A 9,108-nucleotide genomic window follows, 5' to 3' on the forward strand; every position below is an offset into this window, starting at 1 on the left:
GCACCCCCCCCACACACACTTAGACTCCATATCTCTCTCTCTCACACACACACACACAAACTAAGACTCCATCTCTCTCTCTCTCTCCTCTCTCTCTCTCACTCTCTCTCTCTCTCTCTCTCTCACACACACACACACACCACACACACTAAGACTCCATCTCACACACACATGCTCTAGGCGGAGCATTTTTTCCTACCACCCTTCATCCAACCTTACCCGTATGATAAACAATCACCTTTATTTACTTGCATAACATGGACAGATTCCACTTTACTTTAGTAGTCAGCAAACTTATCATCTGTATACCCTTATAAAAAACGAGTTGGCGATGATGGTGTGCCTGCCATCTTGTAATACAGACCGTATGATCTATATCTGACGGATAGGAAGCCAACTATGATAATTTTACAAAAGATACCCGCACCTCTCTCCACATCATTATCTCCCACAACCTCATTGCTCAGCAATTAAAAAAGAAATGAGTCTCTGGAACAATCTAGCATGCATGGTGGCCGTTGCCGCCTGCTGGCGCCGTCCATCCCCATGCCTCCACCCATTCCGACCACCAGTTACCACCACGCTCCACTCCTCCTCGCCTTATCTCTCATCTTTCATTTTTTCGATGACATTCTCGAGATACCAGTTTTCCGATAAAATTCTCGAGATATCATTAGTTTTTACACATGGGATTACTCCTGCATGGGTCAATCACAATAGTTGTTTTGTAAAAAAATGCATATTGATGTTCCGTGCAATGCACGAGACTCTTGCTTGTAATTATATAACGCAAATCACGAGCAAGAAGTGACATTTTTTTGACACAGCCACGTTAACATGGCCATGTAAATCACGAGCAGGAAGGAGAAGGGAAGTGGGCTGTGGAGTAATGTTTTTTACCACAATTTGTTAGGAAACTGAGTGCAATAATTGAGTAGTTTTGCAAACTACCATTACTACTACACCTGAAACGGTTCAAAACCTATACTCCCTTGCCAGCGCGTGATTCCAGCGTGAAACGGTCAGCGTCGACTGGAGCATCAGTGCCGCATTAATGCCCGGCCAGAGCGGAGGCGACCTCTCACTGGCGCCGGCTTTCAAGTGGCGCGACGGCCGAGAGAGCACCGCTTCCCAGTGCACGCGGCTGCTCTGCGTCGAGACTGGCCATAGGCCCTGTTTGGATCCATGGGTTAGAGTTAGTTTGAGCTAGTTGGGGCTCAAATAGCCCTAAAGGAGCAAGTTGCACCGAACCCACCAAAAAAAACTATCCCACCCAAGAGGTGCTAACTGGAGATAGTTCTCATTGGGACCACCGAAATCACTTTTCTCTCTCCATGAAGTGCATTTATTGTCAGTCTAACCCTGTCACCATAACACCTCTTTGTCTACAGTTAGTTCAGGGTTAGTCATGAGTTAGTGTAACCTCTAGCTAAGTTAGAGTATCAAACAAGAGCAGTATAGGACATGCAAGTTGCTCAAAGCATACAGGCAAATTCGTACGTGAAAGGATTTTTTTATTTTTGAAAACGGAACGTGAAAGGAATTCTTTTAGAATGCTCTTGGCATGTCGCTAACATGTGATAGTTAACCGACCTCAATAGACGGCAGAAACGCCAGCTCGCCACACTTTGATAGAGACGAGGAGGGAGAAGCGATACAGGCTGCTGGATTACTAGAGATAGGTGTCGCACGGAAGCCAAGAAATATGGTGATAGCGTGGGTTAGCCATGTACTACCTCCGTGCGGGTTTATTGGTCCCCATTATATTTCTGCCAAATTTTGACCATAGATTAAACTAACAAAATGTTTACGCATGTCACCAAACATTATATTTTTGAAAACTATGTTCAAATACGAAACCAGTGAGATAATTTTTCTTGACATGCATTAACATTTTGTTAGTTAAATCTTTAGTCAAAATTTGACACAAACTACAAAGGGGACCTATAAACCAGGATGGAGGAAGTACTAGTATGATGTAACTACACTGGGCTGCCATGTTTCGTACTCTTCCAGTCCACTGTGGAGATGATTGGTTAATTTTATATCGCTGAATAATATTAAATATTATGAGTGCAGACGCTCCACCACGAGGTTCCTTGCTCCTTCTCGGTCGTCCGGAATCTATGTTCTTCCACTCTATTTTTTTACGTGAGCTTTGTTCATCCTTTTGCCAACACGCGAGACATCTAGCATCAAGGCACACATGTTATGCAACGATCGTTCCATCTATATGAAGAACATGTGGCACTGGAACTACGAGATGGACATGTACCCAGGAGTGGACGTACGAACCTGAGTAATGTAGCGCAGTAAGTGAAGTAGAAAGGCACAAATGGTATGAACATGCATGGCATACAGGGTGTGTTTGGTTGCGTTCTCGTCTCAGCATAGTTGTTCCCTCTTCATGCATGCTCAACTCAACACCCCTCTTCATGCATGCTCTCTTCATGCATGCTTCTAGTGTATTTGTGCTAAACTAGTGTGGACTCATGCACCCTCCATACACTCTACCAAACACGCAAAAGTAGGTCGAGAAGGGAACTCTTGGGCGGCATTTGTCTCTTACTATGTACTACCACTAAATGTTGTACGTGCAATGCACGGTGATGTTATGGAGTACGTGTCTAAGTACTCTACTACTACTATATTAGTTGGAGGCACATATTAAATTTTATATTTGTTTACGTGTATGCCCCGAGACCTTCCAACTAGACGTGTCTTTCTCTCCAGGTCGCACTTTGTATCGTTCATACAGCTAAGTACTACTACGTGTGGTATTCGACCGAGAAGTGGAAGAAGTGGAGACGCTCTACCACGCTGTTTTTTTACGCTGGGCTCTACCATGTTGTTCATGTCCCACTCCTTTCCCTGGCGTGTGGGACATCCAGCACGTGCCGTGTTTGGCACCCTTCATCGTAAGAGTTGAAACGCTAGCATTCATCAGAAATAAAAAATAATTATAAATCGGTAGTGATACTATTTTTTTTGCGAACCAATCAGCAGTGATACTATACCACGCGGTTTCCTTGCTCCTCGATATTGGAAAGAATACTTCCGTTCGCCAACATGTGGGACGTCGACCAACCGATTCCACTTGCCATGCACGCAGAACTCCAAGGGAGAGTCACCCAGGTCGCCGCGCCGCAGTAACAATGACTAATGAGCCGTCAAATCACAGGCCCACTTCCCACTTTGAAGTTGCTCGGACGAAGGAACCATCATGACTTCGTTGAATTCCGCTTCTTGAAGAAAACTACTGTACCAGCAGTACTGCTAGCTACAGTATTTACTCCAACAGAGGCCTCCTTTCGTTCATAGGATAGGAATATGAAAATCATAGGAAGTGAGATGACTTGCATCTCAATTCCTATAGAGAAAGAGATGCCATTTGATGCATATGATAGGAATTTTTCCACTTAGTCTAGGCTAATGTACTGGTAATTTTCTCTAAAAACTATAGTAGTAACTAGCAGTACTGGTACATGCTCGTACTCAGACACAGACACACACACTAACTACTAGTACTACTACTTCCTAATTTTCCTGTTGGAGTTAAACAAATCTTTAGTAGGACCCTATGCTGAATCATGTACGTGTGAATGTTTGTCTATGGAGGTGAATCATGTGGTGGAGCAGGGAGGGAATATTATTAGTGTCATGACATAATAGTGTTATTGTTTTGCATGTCAATTTATTGCCATTGGTTCAATGAGGCAATGTTTTGTGTACTGTCCATCATGAATTTGATGCTACTGTTTGAGTAATATGCTAATGTCTTCCTATCCTTTCTCACTAAGCTAATGAAGGTTTCACCTTGTTCCTACTTGTGCAAACAGGGATCATGTTGTGCCAATCATACATTTTAGTGCAACTACACAACACAATACAATGAATTGTATCCCAGCCAGTGCTTTAACTCTGCTGGAAATTCTTGAAAATCTTTCGATATAATATCAGCACTCGTAAACAAGAGTGATTTCAACCATACATTTGAAGTGCACAAAAATATATACTATTGTGTGATTCCAGTGAGTGCTTTATCATCTCTTATGGGACTACATGAATAAGCTTTTTTTTCTCAGGTTGGTACGGGCCTAAGGCCTTCATCCATATTAGTTTGATCAGATGGACATGTACTTATGCTGCTGCTATGTACTTCAAAGTTCACTCAGACAAGCATCAATGTTGACAAGAAGTGCCTATATTCATTCGAGTATCAATCGACGTCAACCAATTGTCAAACTCCAAGTATTAGGAGAGTGAACGCCAAAAATATTGCTTGGTGCATAGCCCAGAAAAACGCAGTCCAGTCTTTGGTCCCAACTTGTGCCTTTTGGTTATTGGCACATATGGTAGCGAACTATATGGCATGGAGTCTAAAGATTCCAGACAAGTTGGTTGACGCGTATATTCATCTGGGACTTAATCAGTCTGCACGCCGAGGATGCTCCATTTCAGTTGAACTGCACAAAAAATTTGGGTGGTTCATTTTCTCAACCGCCTCCTTTCTCGTCTACAATGTAGAATTTTGGCGAGATACAGGACCAAGATGAGCTAGTAAACTAGTTGGATGAAAGTAGTGGCCAAGTTGCTCAAACCTCCGTCGGCCCGAGGCCACTATTTGAGGATAAACCTACAAGCAAAGTTCAGATTGTCTATGTTGCCTCTTACGTACTCGAAAGTTTACTCGTACAAGAACTAATTTTAGCAAGAAGTACCTCTGATTGAACACCATTTACCAGTCTGTACCCTAGGTAATTAAAGTTCGTCCATGGATCATATTGGCTGTGATCTCAATCATTTGGATGCATAAACATACTGAACATGTGTATATCTGAATCTTTTTGTGAATTATGTATGAATATTGTCGTGTGATCTATCAATCATTTGGACGCATAGATATGCTGAGCTTGTGTATATATGAATCTTTTGAGTTGTTGATAGTGAATGTTGGCTATGAATATGAACGTGTCCTGTGAACCTGAGTTTGATATGAATTGCAACAAAACCAGTTATAACCCTTCTCCTCCTCTCAATCTTCGACTCCACTGCCGTGTTTTCCAATCTCCGAGTCGTTCCCGTCCGGGGCCTCGCCGTCGTCCACCGCCTCGCTGTGTTCGGTGCAGCATGGTCAACAAACAAGAGTCATCGGAAGAGGACTGTACGTGGAGAGCCTGACGGCTGGGACCCACGAGGTCCATGGTCGCACGCAAGGAAAGTTCCTCCTTATTAAGCTGAAAAAAATGTTTCCTCCACCTAACAGCTAGGACCCACCGGCTGTATCTTCGCACGGAAGGAAGTGCCTCCTTGTTTTGTGAAAAAAAATATTCATCCCGTTGACAGCTGGGACCCGTCAGATTTGGTGACTGACTTGTGGGCCTACTAAGCGGAAGTGTATGCACGACTTTGTCAACTTAATCAACAAATGATTCTAGCAGCTGGACCGTTAGATGTTAATCCAACAGCCGTGCTCCTTCTTCAACCTCTGTTCTTGCTCCTGTCTCCCGTGGGCAGCACCGCGGCTGTGCTGCCGCGCACCCAAACCAGTGAAGTTTCCCACTCCTCTCCATCTGCGGCTCCACTGCCCCGTCTTCCCCATCTCCGGGTCGTTCCAGTCTGGGTGTGCTCGGCACGGTGTGGTTAACGTGGTCAACAACCGAGAGTCATCGGAAGATGACTGTACATGAGAGGCTGACAGTGGGGACGCACCACGCCCATGGACGCATGCATGCAACGGAACACGGCGAGGTCAACGTGGTCAAGGAACGACTTCCATCGGAAGTATACTGTACGTGGAGAGTCTCAGCTGGGTCCACGGCCGCCGCAAGTAAGTGCCTCCTTATTACGCGGAAAATAATCATTCCTCCAGCTGACCACAGGGACCCACTGGACGGGCCACCGTATTTTGCGAAAAAACGTTTGCCCCCTGACTGTTGGGACCCACCTGACGGGCCTCTGTATTTCGTGAAAAAAGCGTCCCCCCCCCGCTGTCAGCTCGGACCCACCGGAAGTGCCTCCTTATTAAGCACAAAAAAAATGAATACTTCCCCTGCTAGTTGGGACCCACCTTGGTGGGAGGCTGACTTGTGGGCCTACTAAGTTGACGGGGACGAAGGGCTTTGTCAACTTAGTCAATATGAACGATTCTAGCTCCAGTGACCGTATGATGTCCATTCAACGACCATAGTGCTTCTTCAACCTCTGGTATTCTTGCTCCAGCCGCCCAAACCAGCGCCGGTCGTGCCTCATGCTCCTGCCTCCCGTGGCCGGCTGTGCTGCCGCGGAGGACTCACCGCCCCCTACTATTCCCACCGCTGGCCAGGCCCTGCGGCGACGGCAGCCTCACACCGCAGTCGAACCAGTGAACCCTCGTACTGCTCTCCGCGTGGGCTTCCACTGCCGTTTCTTCCCCAGCTGCATGTTGTCCCCTTCCTAGGCCTCGCCGTCGTCCACCGCCGTGGTGCTCTCCGCGCGGTGTGGTCAACGTGATCAAGGAACGACTTCCATCGGAAGAGTACTGTACGTGGAGAGGCTGACTTCTGGGTCCACGGCCACATCCCAGTTTTTTTGTGATTTGCCAAGTAAGTCGCTTTGTCAGGCCTGTTGGGCTGCAAATCTTTCAAGACAAGGAGAGCTTTCATTCGGCTGGCCGAGAAAATGGCCCATCAGTAATGAGAAATGGGACGTACATTTTTAAAACACATCAAAGCGGCAATTAGTTTCAAATATCTTTTTTTTATTTTGAGATTTTAAATTACATTAATTTTTATGCGTGGAGAATTTGTTGGATTTTATATTGATATACATTTAGTTTTAAAATCAGTTTGAATGTGAGTCGAAATTTTGGGATTAAAAACAGTTCAGACCGCACCGAAATATGCAAAATTTCGTATAATTTTTTAACCGTGGCCACAATATGGGTTGTAATGCTAACAAAAAGAATATGGGCTCCAAACAAAACCTTAAGAATTAGCAAATGGGCTGTAAATTATTAGAAATAATGGCAGATGGGTTGTATGTTGTTTTCCACAGATTTGAGGCTTTCCTGAAAAAAAGGTTGACGCACAAGCAGTGACTGTTGGATGGCCATCCAACGTCCATCGTGCTTCTTCAATCTCTGCTCTTCCTGCTCCAGCCGCTCAAACAAGCGCCGGCGAGACTGCCTGCTCCCTCCTCCCCGCAGCCGACTGTGCTGCCGCGCAGGCCTCACCGCCCCATCGTACTCCCATCGCTGGCCTAGCCATCCCTCTACTCACCCACACCTGCTGTTATTCTCCGGCGACGGTAGACGAACCAGTAAACCCTCGTTCAGTCATACTCCCCTCCGTGTGGGAAACAACTGCTGAGTCTTCCCTGCCTCCATGTTGTTCCCTTCCTAGGCCTCGCCGTCGTCCACCGCCCTGGTGCTCTCAGCGCGGCCTGGTTAACGTGGTCAACGACCGACATGCATCTGAAGTGGACTGTACGTGGAGAGGCCGACAGCTGGGTCCATGGCCGCACGCAAGGAAACGCCTCCTTATTACGCGCAAAATAATGATTCCTCCACCTGACATGAGGGACCCACCGAAAGGGCCTCAGTATTTCGCAAAAAAACGTTACCGCCACTGACAGCTCGGACCCACCAGCTATATCTTCGCACGCAAGGAAGTGCCTCCTTATTACGCACAAAAAAATGAATACTCCCCCTGTTAGCTGGGACCCGGTATAGTGGCAGGCTGACTTGTGGGCCTACTAAGTTGACGGGGATGGAGGGCTTTGTCAACTTAGTCAATATGCACGATTCTAGCTCCAGTGACCGTACGATGTCCATCCAACGGCCGTGGTGCTTCTTCAACCTCTGGTCTTCTTGCACTAGCCGCCCAAACCAGCGCTGGTCGTGCCTCGTGCTCCTGCCTCCCGTGGCCGGCTGCGATGCGGCGGAGGCCTCACTGCCCCCTACTACTCCCACCGCTGGCCAGGCCATCCCTCTACTCACCCACACCCCCTGTTATTTTGCAGCGACGGCAGCCTCACACTGCAGCGAACCAGTGAACCCGCGTACTCCTCTATGCGTGGGCATCCACTGCCGCGTCTTCCCCGGCTCCGCGTCGTCCCCTGCCTAGGCCTCGCCGTCGTCCATCGCCCTGGTGCTCTCGGTGCAGCATGGTCAACATGGTCATGGAACGGCTTCCATCGGACATGGACTGTACGTGGAGAGGCTGACAGCTGGGTCCACGGCCGCAGCAAGGAAGTGCCTCCTTATTACGCGCAAATTAATTATTCTGCCACCTAACAGTGGGGACCCACTGGACGGGCCACCATATTTCGTGAAAAAAAATGTTTCCTCCCTGACTGCTGGGACCCACCAGCTACACCTTCGCACGCAAGGAAGTGCGTCCGGGCAAAAAAACGATTCGCCCCCTGACTGCTTGGACCCACCAGCTACATCTTCGCACGCAAGGAAGTTCCTGATAGTCGGGACCCACCTGGTCGAAGTGTACGTAGTGTTGTCATTCTGGTCGCGAACGTGTACGTACATACTAGTCGATGTAGAGGCGCGCACGTGTCATAGATGTAGAGGCGCGCACGTGTCGTGTAGAGGCGCGCACATAGCATGTACACGTACGTATAGCGGCGAGGGTGCAAGAAAGAAAATACGGCCACATACATACATACGGGCAGGGTCTCGAATGCCTACTCGCGCATACATACATGGCTGGGTCGGAATGGAGAAACAGCGTCGTCGTCGTGTTCATAGGGAGCCAACCGGCTGGGTCGGAACGGAATGCGTGGTTGTGTTCATCGGGAGGGCTTGGACGGAATGGGCGATGGAAACGAGGCCTGGCGTACCGCACAACGGATGAAACGGCCTTGTGTTCGACCGGCCACGTTCGAAACGGGATCCTGTTCATCAGGAGGGGTCTGGCGTACCGCAAAATGGAGGAAACGGACCTCCTACGGTCGAAACGGGGTCCTGTTGATCGGGAGAGGCCTGGCGTACCACAAAACGTAGGAAACGGACCTCCTACGGTCGAAACAGGGGTCCTGTTGATCGGGAGGGGTGTGGCATACCGCAAAACGGACGAAATAGACTTGTGTTGGAGCGCTACGGTCGAAACAGGGGTC

The sequence above is a fragment of the Triticum dicoccoides genome, chromosome 2B, assembly GCF_002162155.2.
Source record: "Triticum dicoccoides isolate Atlit2015 ecotype Zavitan chromosome 2B, WEW_v2.0, whole genome shotgun sequence".
NCBI classification, from domain to species: Eukaryota; Viridiplantae; Streptophyta; class Magnoliopsida; order Poales; family Poaceae; genus Triticum; species Triticum dicoccoides.